This window comes from Hibiscus syriacus, unplaced genomic scaffold (assembly GCF_006381635.1).
Source record: "Hibiscus syriacus cultivar Baekdansim isolate YM2019G1 unplaced genomic scaffold, ASM638163v2 tig00112402_pilon, whole genome shotgun sequence".
Lineage (NCBI taxonomy): Eukaryota > Viridiplantae > Streptophyta > Magnoliopsida > Malvales > Malvaceae > Hibiscus > Hibiscus syriacus.
The window spans coordinates 1,995,270-2,008,101 of record NW_024063323.1 but is presented as its reverse complement, the minus strand read 5'-3'; the positions used below and the strand labels follow the sequence as shown (position 1 = coordinate 2,008,101).

Genomic DNA, 12,832 nt, shown 5'->3' with positions numbered 1-12,832 from the left:
GATTAAAAACAGGGAACCGAGGATGTTTTCCCCTTGAAGTAATCAAACTGGATCAAACGTTCATTGACTGGTATTGTAAAAGCTGAGTTTGAGCTAGAGTTCATTCAGAAATCTCTCAATTATGATGGGATTAACGTGAAGATGGTGAGGTGGAGTTATGAATGGAACTAATGTATTATCACGTTTCAATAGGTGGATGCTTTAAAGGAGTCATGGTCAAACAAAAAGGAGGAATTAACGTACTAGTTTGATTGGTTGAATCTTCTAGTATCGGAGGATGACATTCCCATGGCCTTTTGCAGTGTGGATCTCATTGGGGTCCCTTTAAATTATTGGCATGCGTATTTTTTTCTCAAGTTTGGCTAATCGATGGGGCAAGTTAGTTTGCATCCAGGAAGCGACGAGGAGGAAGAAAGATTTGGCAATAGCAAAAACGATCGTAAGCGTGGCGAATCCTTTTGATATTCTGATGTCGATGTACATTAGCACTAAAGGGCGACCGTTTGTAATAAAAATCAAGATTGGGCTATCATCCATCGCCTTGTCGTGGTATTCTGATCAGAAAGTTGCGGACGAATCTAAGGATATATGGAACTCGGAGTCATCAGATAGTTTGGATGACGACTGTCGGAGTCCTCTGAGGGAGATGGAAAACTAACCGTCAAACATTTGAGTCATAGGACAGAGTGATGTCGTGGCTAGAGGATCGAAGAACAAGTGGTAATCGTAGCTCTTCTGACATTAAGGCTACGACGGACTCGAGGAATCCTCCATTAAGGCTGGAAAAAGAGAATGTCAGTATTAATGAAAGAGGATAGAGTTTACAAAAAGCTCATGGTATCTATATTGCGGAAAAATCAGAATTATGCTTTTGGCGGGAGAATGATATTTCGAAGAATAATGATAGAGAACCATTTTCCCAGGGCAACACGAACACCTTTATTGGAGTATATGCGGGTTTGGGCTTACTAGAAATTGAATTTGATCCTTCTCCTGGGCCTAAGGAATCCAACATAAGCCCTATAAATATTACCCCGATTAGGGTTACTTTACCGCATGTGAATAATATTTGCTCTGTTGGGCCTGATGTTAAACCTAATCCCTCTCGACTGAACCCTGAGGTTACTCCAAATAGTAATCCCAAGCCGGGTCAGAACTTTATATTAGGTAGAGCCTGTTTGAGTAGTGGAAATGGTACAAACTTTTTCAAAAAAGTATATAGAAGATTGAGAAGAGGTGCATTGAGGATTTCTTTAGGGGACGAAAATAGCTCCACCAATTCATCTCCAGTTGCCTCGAAACATCTACTGGAAGCTCTGAATACCTGGGAAGTGAACTAAGTATTGGTTATCTCTTTTAAAGGCGGGGAACAAAGTTTAGCGGATAAAGTAATTAGCTTTGAGTAGGAAAAGGATGAGGGAGAGAGTAGATAACCCATATTGGGGTTTCAAGGTATTTGTCTTTAATTTTACATTACGCCAAATTTCTCTATTATTTCTTGGAACATAAGGGTTCTGGGAAGAAAGGAAAAAAATATAGGGTGGTGAAGGAGAGGAAACCAACTTTTGAATTTTTACAGGAAACTAAAACTGGAATTTTTAAACCTGCTTTACTGAGAAGATTGAAAGGAGGTAGGTTGCACGGTCATTATTTCTCGTCTACTTCTGTTTTGGGGGGTTAATTACTTTGTGAGATGAGGATTTTTTTGAAGTTACAGACCAAGTTACTCATCTTAGATTTATCGCGATTGTGGGGATGATTAGAGATAAAAAAATTCAGTTTTTGTTTTATTAACATTTATGGCCTTATTGTTGAGGAGGAGGAGAAGGCCTTTTAGAGGAATTACTGGCGTGCATTGATCAGTTGAGAGTTCTTGTGTGGATGGGTGGTGATTTCAATTTGTATGTGTAAACGGAAGAAAAAATTGGGGCCTCTCAGAATCGGAACATCATTAATCTATTCAGAAATTTCATCCATCGCTCTAATCTTGTTAATCTCCCTCTTATTGGGGGTCCTTTACCTGGTGTAATAACAGAGAAAATCCTTTCTCGGTAAGACTAGATCGGTTTTGGTTGATAATAAGTTTTTGGTAATTTACATGAATATTGTACATATTCTTCTTCCGAAATCTCTGTCGGATCATAATGTTATCGAATTGGCTATCGAGGAAGTGAATTGGGGGCTAAAACCTTTCCGTCTATATAACTACCCGCTGGAGGATGCAGATGTTGTCAATATGGTATATAACTACCCGCTGGAGGATGCAGATGTTGTCAATATGGTGGAATCCAAGATTAAAAATTTAAAGTTGGAGAACTAAAGGAGTATATTGAGTGTAATTAAAGGAACTAAATTTGAGATGAAAAATGGTCGGGAAACAATGCTAAGAGGCAATCTGAATCAATTCGAAAACTAGAGGAAAAAATCCATTACATGGAGGTGGCTTTTCAATTTTTTTTGGGGGGTCTCTTCTATGATAAAAATCCTTAATAGATTATAAAAAAAGAGTTATGGGTTCTATATACTAATGAAGAAAGTATTTGGTTCCACAATGCCAGATCCAAATGGGTCAAAGATGGCGATCGTAACTCGAGTTATTTTCACACTTGTTCACCGATCAGGAGAAGGGTAAACACCATTAAATCACTAAAAGTTGGTAATAAGGTTATCTCGGATCCTATGGTTATTAGAAGCAGTATCCAGGATTTTTTTCAACCTCAATTTCTTGAAACTATCAAATGATCAAGCTGCAGAATTAGAAAAGCCCTTCTCGGAGGAGGAAATCTGGGATGTTATATCCTTTTCGGACAACAACAAGGCTCCTGGGCTGGATGGACTAAACGTGAGATTCTTTAGAAGTTTTGGCCAAGTGTTAAGAATCTGTTTCTAAATTTTTTTAAGGATTTCTATTCAGGAAAGAAGTGGGAGAAGGAGATAAATAACACATTCATTACGTTGATTCCAAAAAAATTAAACCTGACTGAACTGGAGGATTTCAGGCCTATTAGTTTAGTGGGTGGTCTTTATAAAATTTTGTCTAAGGTTCTTTCTTGGAGGCTTAGATCTAGCATTAATTTCATTATAAGCCCGATTAAATTTACCTTTATACTGGAAGGCAAATTATTGACAGCTCGTTTTTGGCTAAGGAACCAATTACTAGAGAAAAAAGAGCTCCAAGGTTTAGTGTTGAAAGTTAATTTCAAGAGGGCGTATGACTTCATTGAATAGCCTCTCATTTTCTGAACCTTGAAAGAGATGGGCTTTGGAAACCGATGGATATCGTGGATGGTTAAATGCATTTCTTCTGCCTCCATTTCAATACTTGTTAATGGGTCGCCTATGGAGGAATTCGCGATGGTGAGAGGACTCCGCCAAGGCTACTCCCTTTTTCTGCTGATGTTTAACTTAGTTGGGGAGGTGTTGAACCTTTTCTAGCAAAGGTAGTCTCTTTGGGTTTGTTTGATGGTTTTCAAATTGGTAGATTGGCCAACTCCTTCTTGCTATCTCATCTCTAGTTCCCACACGACCTTATTATCTTTAGTGGGGCTTCAGAAGGAAAAATTAGAAACGTTACAAGAGTGCTGCGGGTTTTTGAATTGATGTAAGGTCTCTAATTGAATTGTTTAGCTCTTTTTGTTTTCATCTTCTACCATTGGCACTCCAAACGGCGAGGCTCATTCCTCATGTCTGTTTGATTTGAATCTTGTGATCCCCGTGAGGTGTGGTTATGGTAATGCCCCAATGTGGGTACTCATGGCTCTTTTCATGCCAAAATATCTTAATCTTGAATGATCTCATTCTGGTGTCACTAAACAACAATGTTATCAAATAGCTTAAGGGCTTATCTTCATGATGCCACAGACACTTAAGAAATGATCAATTCTTATAACATAAATGTATTGCATTTTTACTATGAGCTGGGATATGCCCTTTTCGAATAAGGAGATCATTCACTTCTTGACGGGTTATTGACATCATCACAAGGAAGTGTTACAAGTTCTATCCTCCAGTTCTTTTGATCTATCGAACTATTTGCTTTTAAGATTGTGGAATGCTTCATTATTTTGGCATCGTTTATTCTTTTTCTTCAATAGAGGCATAACGAGCCTTATCAGCTTCAAGGACCTTTTTCACTTGAGATTGTCATGTTTGAAAATGTTTTTCTCCTTTCTTTTATGTTAGAAATCAAAGAACGAAAGAATTTCATACATTATTGCCCCTTAATTAAGACTCACAATTGAAGTAAATCATAAACATGAGTTCACATAATATCAAAAAGATCAATTGTTCTTTAAATTTTCACAGTTATACTACTTTGACAAGTGTCAAGACTGGTGGGTTAACTTCAGGTTGGCTTCCTTTTTTTTTCTAAGGGATCAGCCATCGAGATATCCTCATTTGTTTATATGCCCATGTGAACATTGTGACATGCCCCTCTTTCTCGACTTGACATATCAAGTGGATGCAGAGAAAATAAAGCAACTAGAATATTCAATTGCTAGACTTTTTGGAACACTTCCGTTTCAGTTATCTGAAATCTTTCATTTGTTCAAGTTTTGCAAACTCCTTTATTAGTGTCAGTGTCCAAAATATCAGTCTAAATATAAACATCCTAAGTGCTTGTGTGAGGTCGACTATAACAAGTGTTCATCGACTCCCTTAGTCCATTTTACTGAAACTCTTTATTTAGTAAATTTGATTTAATTTGTCATTGTTTGGCTAGCTGAATTCAACTTTATTGTATATATTATAATCGCCTTTATCGGGCTAGCTGAATCTATTCATAAACCCAGGGTATTTAACCAATTACTTTAGAGGAACAACCCAAGCTTCAGGTTTTATACCCTGTTACAAAAAATAAAATAAAATTAAAAACTACATGAGCAATTTGCAAGGTATGGAGGTTGCAGAGAGTTGGTGATGGCAGCAGTTGGAGGAGACCTGTTGGAGCATTTTGGCAGCTGCAACCGGGCAATAGCCGGGGCATTTAATGCCCCGGATATTAAGGGATTTTATCCATTTTTATTTTTTTTATTTTAAATTAATTTTGTAATAAAATAATAATATATTTGAGGCAAAAAATTGGTGCTTATAGATGCCCCTATTTGTTCATTGATGTGAAACGGGAATAAAGCAAAGACATAAAGCACCATTTTTTATCCGGCTTGTGCTGCTGCAATTCTGGTACTGCAAGTTCTTCTTATCGAGTGAGTTATTCTTAGTATGAACTCTTCGCTGGGGATGTTAGTCCACTCCCTTTCGCGATGGGTAAGACCTGATTGAACAAGTTCTTCTTATGATGAACTTCCTCTTCACTGGTGATGTCAATCCATCTCCTTCTATGATGGATTTGAGTGAATTGTTGAACAAGTTCTTCACATTAGGAACTTTTTCATTGAAAATGTTGATCCACCTCTTTGTACTATGGAAGAGTTGAGTCTTCATTGCAAATGATGCCATATTTTCTTCGTTCTCTTGGCTGAGTCTCTATCTCCAGTTCTTCAAGCTTGATATCACACCAGCGTTCTTCATTGATCCTCAATTGATTCATCCTCTCATCTTACAATCTAATGGATCGCCTCTATGAGTATTTGAATTTTTTTTATCTGGCTTGCTCCATCCTCACAAATGACGAACCTCAGAAGAATACATCTACCATTAATTATCACATCTAGGAATTTATTATTAATTTTTTTTTATTTTTTTTCATTTTTGCATTTCTCATTTTTTATAGCATTTTTTTCTTTTTTTTTTCATTCTTTTTGTTTTTTAAACACCATATGAAAACATCATGCCTGAGGGTCTTACTAATGGCTGGAGGGACTTACTAAGTAAGAAACTTTCGAAATTGTTTTCTTACTTTTAAAAAAAATCAATTTTTAGAAAAGATTTAAATGAGAAACTTTGAAAATCGCTTTCTCATTTTTCAAAAATCAGGTGAAAACATCCCGCCTAAAGGTCTTATGGATGACCTGAATGGCTTATAAACTTTCTCGAAAGGCTTATAGATGACTGAAGGATTTAAGAAACATGCTCAAAAGACTTACTGATGGCCTGAAAGACTTACCAATTTTGGAAATAGTTTACTAGGTAAGAAACTTTGGAAATCGTTTTCTTACTTTTCAAAATCAATTTTCATAATAGATTTAAATGAGAAACTTTAGAAATTATTTTCTCATTTTTCAAAAATAATGTGAAAACCTCCTGCCCGAAGGTCTTATGGATGGCTCGAAGGACTTACCATCTTACTCGAAAGACTTATAGATGACCTAAAGGATTTAAGCATTATGCTCGAAAAACTTAGTGATGGCCCGAATGACTGACTAAGTAAGAATCCTTTGATAATCAAGCTTGGTTTCTTAAAAACTTTCAAAACCATCATATTGGTTGAGTAATCGTCAAGAAACCTTTGAAAATTAGACTTAACTTTTTTTTAAAAAAAAAACTTATGTGGAGAACTTATCAAGAAACTTCTGAAAATCATACTTAGCTTCTTTAAAATTCATTTGATTACATCACGTCATGAAACCTATGAAAATTAGATTTAGTTACTTTAAAAATGAATATTAATTGGATATAATGCCTCACTTTAAAATAATGATCCTTATGTGGATTGGGTTCCTTAGTTCTTGAGGTTTTGCTACTCTAAATGTAATTCCCTCTATTCGAGTCTTGAATCTTGACTTTTCTTTCTCTTCTTTTTCTTGAAAAATCTATAGGAATTATGTATATATATATGACAAGATGAATGCACTTAAATGTCTCTAAATGTAATGCATGACTTTCTTGTATGCAAAAATGTGGATCATTTTTCTTCTCGCCTCAATTTGGAGACCTCAGTCTTCCTTCACTTGATCATCTTTGGATGGATCTTGCCTCAAAATCGATGAGCAACTTGTCAGTTCAGGTTTGCGATCTTCTAGGGATCAGCCTGATCATATTGTAGTCTTTGTTTTCTGTCTTCATTTCGGAGGAAATGTTTTCTCTCTTGAATACTTGTTATGACCAGGTATATGACGTTGACACCACTTTTGTCTCTGACTTGACTGCTCAATCAAATTTGTTTCTTAGGAATTGTCTTCCAACTGAAGCATGAATGGTCACTTTCTCAAGGAAAGCTCTTTTTGTTTTCATCTTATGCCCTTAGCTCTCCAAACGGCGAGGCTCATTCACCATGTATGTTTGATTTGAATCTTGTGATCCCCTCGAGGTTTAGTTTTGTTAATGCCCCAATGTGGGTACTCATGGCTCTCTTTATGCCAAAATATCTTATCTTGAATGGTCTAATTCTGGTGTAACTAAATAGAAATGTTATCGAATAACTTGAGGGCTTCTCTTCATGATGCCACAGACACTTAAGAAGTGATCAATTCCTTTAACAGAAATGTCTTGCATTTTTTCTATGATCTGGGATATGCCCCTTTCGAATAAGGTGATCATATGCTTCTTGACGGGTTACCGACAATGTCATAAGGAAGTGTTACAAGTCTCGCTTTCATGATTGTGGAATGCTTCATTATTCTGGCATTGTTTATTATTTTTCTTCGATAGAGGAAGAATAAGCCTCACCAGCTTCAAGGACCTTTTTCACCTGAGATTGTACTGTTTAAAAATGTTTTTCTCCTTTTTTTATTTTATAAATCAAAGAACGAAAGAATTTCGTACATTATTACTCCATAATTCAATCTCACAATTGAAGCATATCATAAACATGAGTTCATAGAATATCAAAAAGATATGTTCTTTAAATTTTCACAGTTATACTCCTTTGACAAGTGTCAGGACTGGTGGGTTAACTTCAGGTTGGCTTCATATTTTCTAAGGCTTTAGCCATTGAGATATCCTCATTTATTTATATGTTCATGTGAACCTTGTGACATGCCCCTATTTCTCAGCTTGACATATTAAGTGGATGCAGACAAAATAAAACAACTAAAACATTGAATTGCTAGACTTTTTGGAACACTTCAGTTTTAGTTCTCTGAAATCTTTAATTTTTTTTTCAAGTTTTGTAAACTCATTTAGTAGAAGCACTATAAAAAATATCAATCTTAATATAAAATTCCTGAGTGCTTGTGTGAGGTCGACTATAACATGTGTTCCTCGACTCCCTTAGTCCATTTTACTGAAACTCCTTATTTAGTAAATTTGATTTAATTTACCATTGTTTTGCTAGCTGAATTCAACTTTATTATGTATATATATATATATATATATTATAATTACCTTTATTGGGCTAACTGAATTTATTCATAAAGTCGAGGCATTTAGCCAATTGCTTTAGAGGAACAACTCAAGCTTTATTGTATAAGTATATAATTACGTTCATGGGTATGTCAATTCAATTTCTTAAGCTCGTCAAGAAGAAACTGTTATAGTATGGGTGTCGTTGAAGGTCAGTAAATCTCATGTTTAGAGTTCAATTTCCAAGCAGCTAACCTAAACTAAATTCATCTACTCAACTATTCCATCTGAATAGATTATAATCATTATCGAACATCATCAATAAAAGTAGAACCCAATCAAATTTGCAACCTCCTATGCAATATGTCCCATTTTTTCTGCTCCTATACATACTTGAATGCCAAGCCTTTCGATTGTCTCTTCATGCGAGGATAAGGATATTTTGGTCCTTGAAAAAGAAGGGTATGATATTCTGATGTATCTTCTTGAGTACGATTAAGGGCTCTTGTTTTATACAGGTTCAATCTTATCACTTTGTCAAAGATTTATAACTCCAATTATCTAAAGAACCTTTAATTCAGTTGATATTCAAAGAACTACAAGATTGCAACTTTGGTTCCATGCTCACAATCCTTAAAGTAGCATAAGTTCATTTAAATATCCTTACAAGAAAGATGAGAAAGGACAAAAAACAAATTCAAATAAGATGATTTCAACGTAAGGTGCAACGATGGTGGATAATGACATTCACTTGTTCATCTAGAACACCCCATTAGTCATGTAATACAGTGGTATTTGACTTGATTGGATGCTACATATTGTGTTTTGATGCCCCACTCGAGTTCGTCATTCATTGCTCCACCAATTCTCGTGTCAATGTTCTATTTTCAACAAGTATTTCTATCTCCTTTAACAGTGGCCTACAATTCCCCGTAGAAAGCCCAAACGCTCCCAAGTGGAAATCACAGACACTATTTTGATCATAGCTGTGGGCAAAAGGGTTTGGTGGCACTCTCATTGGCCATTTATATGGGGTATTGATCTTTAATCAAATGGGGGTACACATCTAAGATAGAAGTTTGGAATACCTTCAAAGTACTTATTGATTGTGAGGTTTACTTCAGTTGGTTCGAACGACTAGTTACTCCTTTTCTTTTGCGACTTTGAGGGCTCTGGATGTGACATTCATTCTCCTCATCAACTTTCGCTTATTGCTCATTTGGGTTTTTGGAAGTGACTTTCAAGTTTCATTTGCTGATTGCATTTTCAATTAACTCCCCATCTGTCACAAGATCCTCGAAGTCCTTTGTTGAATTTGTCAGTATTAACTCGAAGAAAGGTGATGGAAGAGAATTATGAAACATGTATGATATTTCTTCTTATAACATGGGCGGCTGAACTTGTGCTGCCACCCCTCTCCATCTTAGGGTATATTCTCTAAAACTTTTCAGTAGCTTTCAACGTTATTCTTTGAAGATCTTGACTTTTGGGGATAAGCCTTTAACATATCAATATTACCCCAGAAAGGCATCGGCTAGATCGACACACGTTTTGATTTGCTCTCTGTTCAAACGGTTATACCATACTACAATTAGCTCAGCAAAACTATCATGGAAGTACTGAATCAACATATTATCATCATTTAAATATCGTCCATCTTTCGACAAAACATTTTTTAGATGAATTAGGGGACAACTGGTGCCATCATATTTCTCAAAATTAGGTACCCTAAATTTATTTGGGATGGCCAAATCAGGGACCAGGCTGAGTTCTATCGCTTCTAGTTCTTTGTAGGAAGAATTTATCTTCAAATTGCTTATGATTAATGAGGCTCTTCCCTAGGTTTGTGTGGGATACCCCAGGGTAGGTTGTCATTCTTGATGCATTAGTATGACAACACTAATATCATGTAGTAGCTATTTTCTCTTTATCAACAGCCATGTTTTCCATCACCTGGATCATTTGGTTCGATACATATGGTAGATAAATCGATTCTTTATTCCTTATATTTTGTTGTAACCCGGTCAACTGCTCTTGCAACCGATCTTGTGTTTCCTCATAAAATTGGTCAATTGCTTCCATTTATTTGTTCACGATGATGATGAAGTAGTATGAATGAATGATCTTGGTATTGCTGTCATATAATCTTCCATAAATTATTTTCATGTTTTCATAACTAATGCATGTAAAATACTTGAATAAACAAATGCGATGCAAATGCATGTATGCAAAAGGTGTCATTCCAGAGTGACCATCTTCAAACAACTTTCATTGAACAAAAAGGTTTCAGTACATCAAACAAACTTTACATATAAATGATAGCTTTAAATCCTAACTTCTCTATATCTCTCAAAATCCAAGTTAACTTCCACTCTTGATCGGGTGTTGAGTTGTCAATCTGCTTCAATTTTCTTGGAAAACCATTTAAATAAACTAATATGTGAGCCACATTTCTTGCTTGGGCCATATCATATTTCATTATGTCATATTTTTCTTCCATTTTTTGTGTCAATTATCAGTGTTGTAGCTACTGTTGTTCATTTTTCCTTATAAGAAAGTCTTTTTGGTTATGGAGTTCTCGTACAAGATCTCCATGATGATCTACAAGCTTCATCAATGTATTGTTATTGGCTATAGTGGCTTCTAGCTCAGCATCATTCTCATGCTTGTGACACTGATATGAGGCTTCCATATTGGTTATGGACATATTCAACATCTGATATTTGACTTGACATCTTCTCAAATCATTAACGGTAGTATTACAACTTTTTTCTGCAATCTGTACATAATAAGAGAACTTCTTGGCTTGACCTTCATGCAATTCCTTCTCCATTGTTCAACATCGTTTTTTAGTTTAATGACCCCTTTTGCCCACTCTTCTAGGGTATTTCCTATACCAACATTTTTAAAGGCTTGACTGATCCTTTGAAAACCATCACACATGGTTTCCATCTCTCTTTTCAGTTTATCATTTTCAATCCTCAAATGATGAACTTGAGTTTCGTACTTTAGAAAACTTTCTTCCTCCTGGATCCCCTCACTGATACCCTTACCTATGAACACTTTTGGCTCTATCTTAACAGGACAATCAGTTACCAAACTAGGTCTACCTTTCATCTCGAACACCAATATTCCATGATTCAAAAGATGTTGGACTCGATGCTTGAAGGCTGTGCAATTCTCCGTGGAATATCCTTGAGCTGCGACATGATATTCACAATGAACATTGACGTCATACCAATTTGGATATGGAGGTTACCAAGGTTTCACATAATGCAGGGCCACCTCTCAGGATTCTAAAAGCTTATCATACAACTCCTTATATGATATGAGGATAGAATCAAAATGAGAGCCACCTCTCGACTTAGATTGAACTGTAGTCTTCAGGTTTATTTCCCCTGACGTTGGGAGTAGACTCTCAAATACCACCAAGTTTTGATTGCATGATTTCTTTTCATTTTTCTAAACTTTTACAGTTGTCACCATTTCCTTGGTGTCTACAGACAAGTTGTTGATACGAATGGTGATTGTGTGTGATTTCTCATATTGTATAGGATTAGCTTGTTCTAAAGTAGTCCCCTGTGTATTTGATTTCACAGGATTGTTTTCATCTAGTTATTTCCTTTCTTTTGTAGAAGTCCCTTTCCCTGTGGCCATATCAACTATTTTATCCATCATCTTGGACATTTGCTCTCTCATCTCATTTTTCTCTTTGTCAGACATATGATCTTTGGGTGCATAGCTCTCCTCTAGTTTTGGAGCTTCCTCAAAATGGCATTCCCTAACTGTGTTATAGTCTACTTGATCATGAAACCCTTTTTCCATCATGAAAACCTTTTACTCTGATTACAACTCATAAATCAACACCTTTTGATTATGTCATGATCATGCGATACTAGAAAAAATAAAAGCAACATAAAAACAAGTTAGTACAAATAAGATAACAAAATGACAAGAATTATTATAAAAGCAATAATAACAAAATAAATTAATAAGCTAATGTAAAACAAGAATACAAATGCACAAGGTGTTAATTCCAAAAGCGACCACCATAGAACAACCTTCATTAGACCATAAGCCCTCTTTACTCGAGACATACGAGTTTCATTTTTTTTCATTTACTTGATCTAGGCATTTCTCATGATTTCATGTTGTCTTTATAGTGGTTGTTGAACTTCTCAAAGTGTTAATCCACCTATCTTCATTTTAATTCACATACTGTGATTTTCGGATATCTAGATCTCTATTTTTGTGGGATTCTCCAAGAGGAAAATGTCATTGATATCTCATTTAATAGGAGTCTTTGATCAATTTGAACTCTTCTTTCATCGATGAACTTTGTTTGTAAGCCATCGCCTTTACAGAGTTGACTACATAGTTGTGGAACACTTATGTCGATATGAAAACCTTTTAATTTGATCAATCGCTTGCGAATTAACACCTTGTTTGGTTATAATGTGAAAAAGCAAGTGTAAACAAAAGGGAGAAAAAAATAAGATAAAACAAAAGAAATTGTTAATACCACTTAACCAAAAAGCAGCAAAAAAATATTTATGAAAAGAAAAAATCCTACACAACATGGTATCTACCATGACATGCTTTTATAATAGTTCTACCCAGACATGTTTTATACCCCCATGCTTTCTTA

At 35.6% G+C, this 12,832-nt stretch overlaps 1 protein-coding gene across 1 annotated transcript in view; it reads left to right on the top strand.

Moving 5' to 3' along the window:
- Nucleotides 1–10,782, top strand: part of LOC120179105 (caffeic acid 3-O-methyltransferase-like) — a 30,622-nt gene extending 19,840 nt beyond the window's left edge. Inside the window, exon 6 of the mRNA XM_039184814.1 lies at nt 10,772–10,782. The gene's annotated coding sequence lies outside the window, so the exon portion shown is untranslated. The remainder of the gene's footprint in view (nt 1–10,771) is intronic.
- Nucleotides 10,783–12,832: the final 2,050 nt, after the last annotated feature.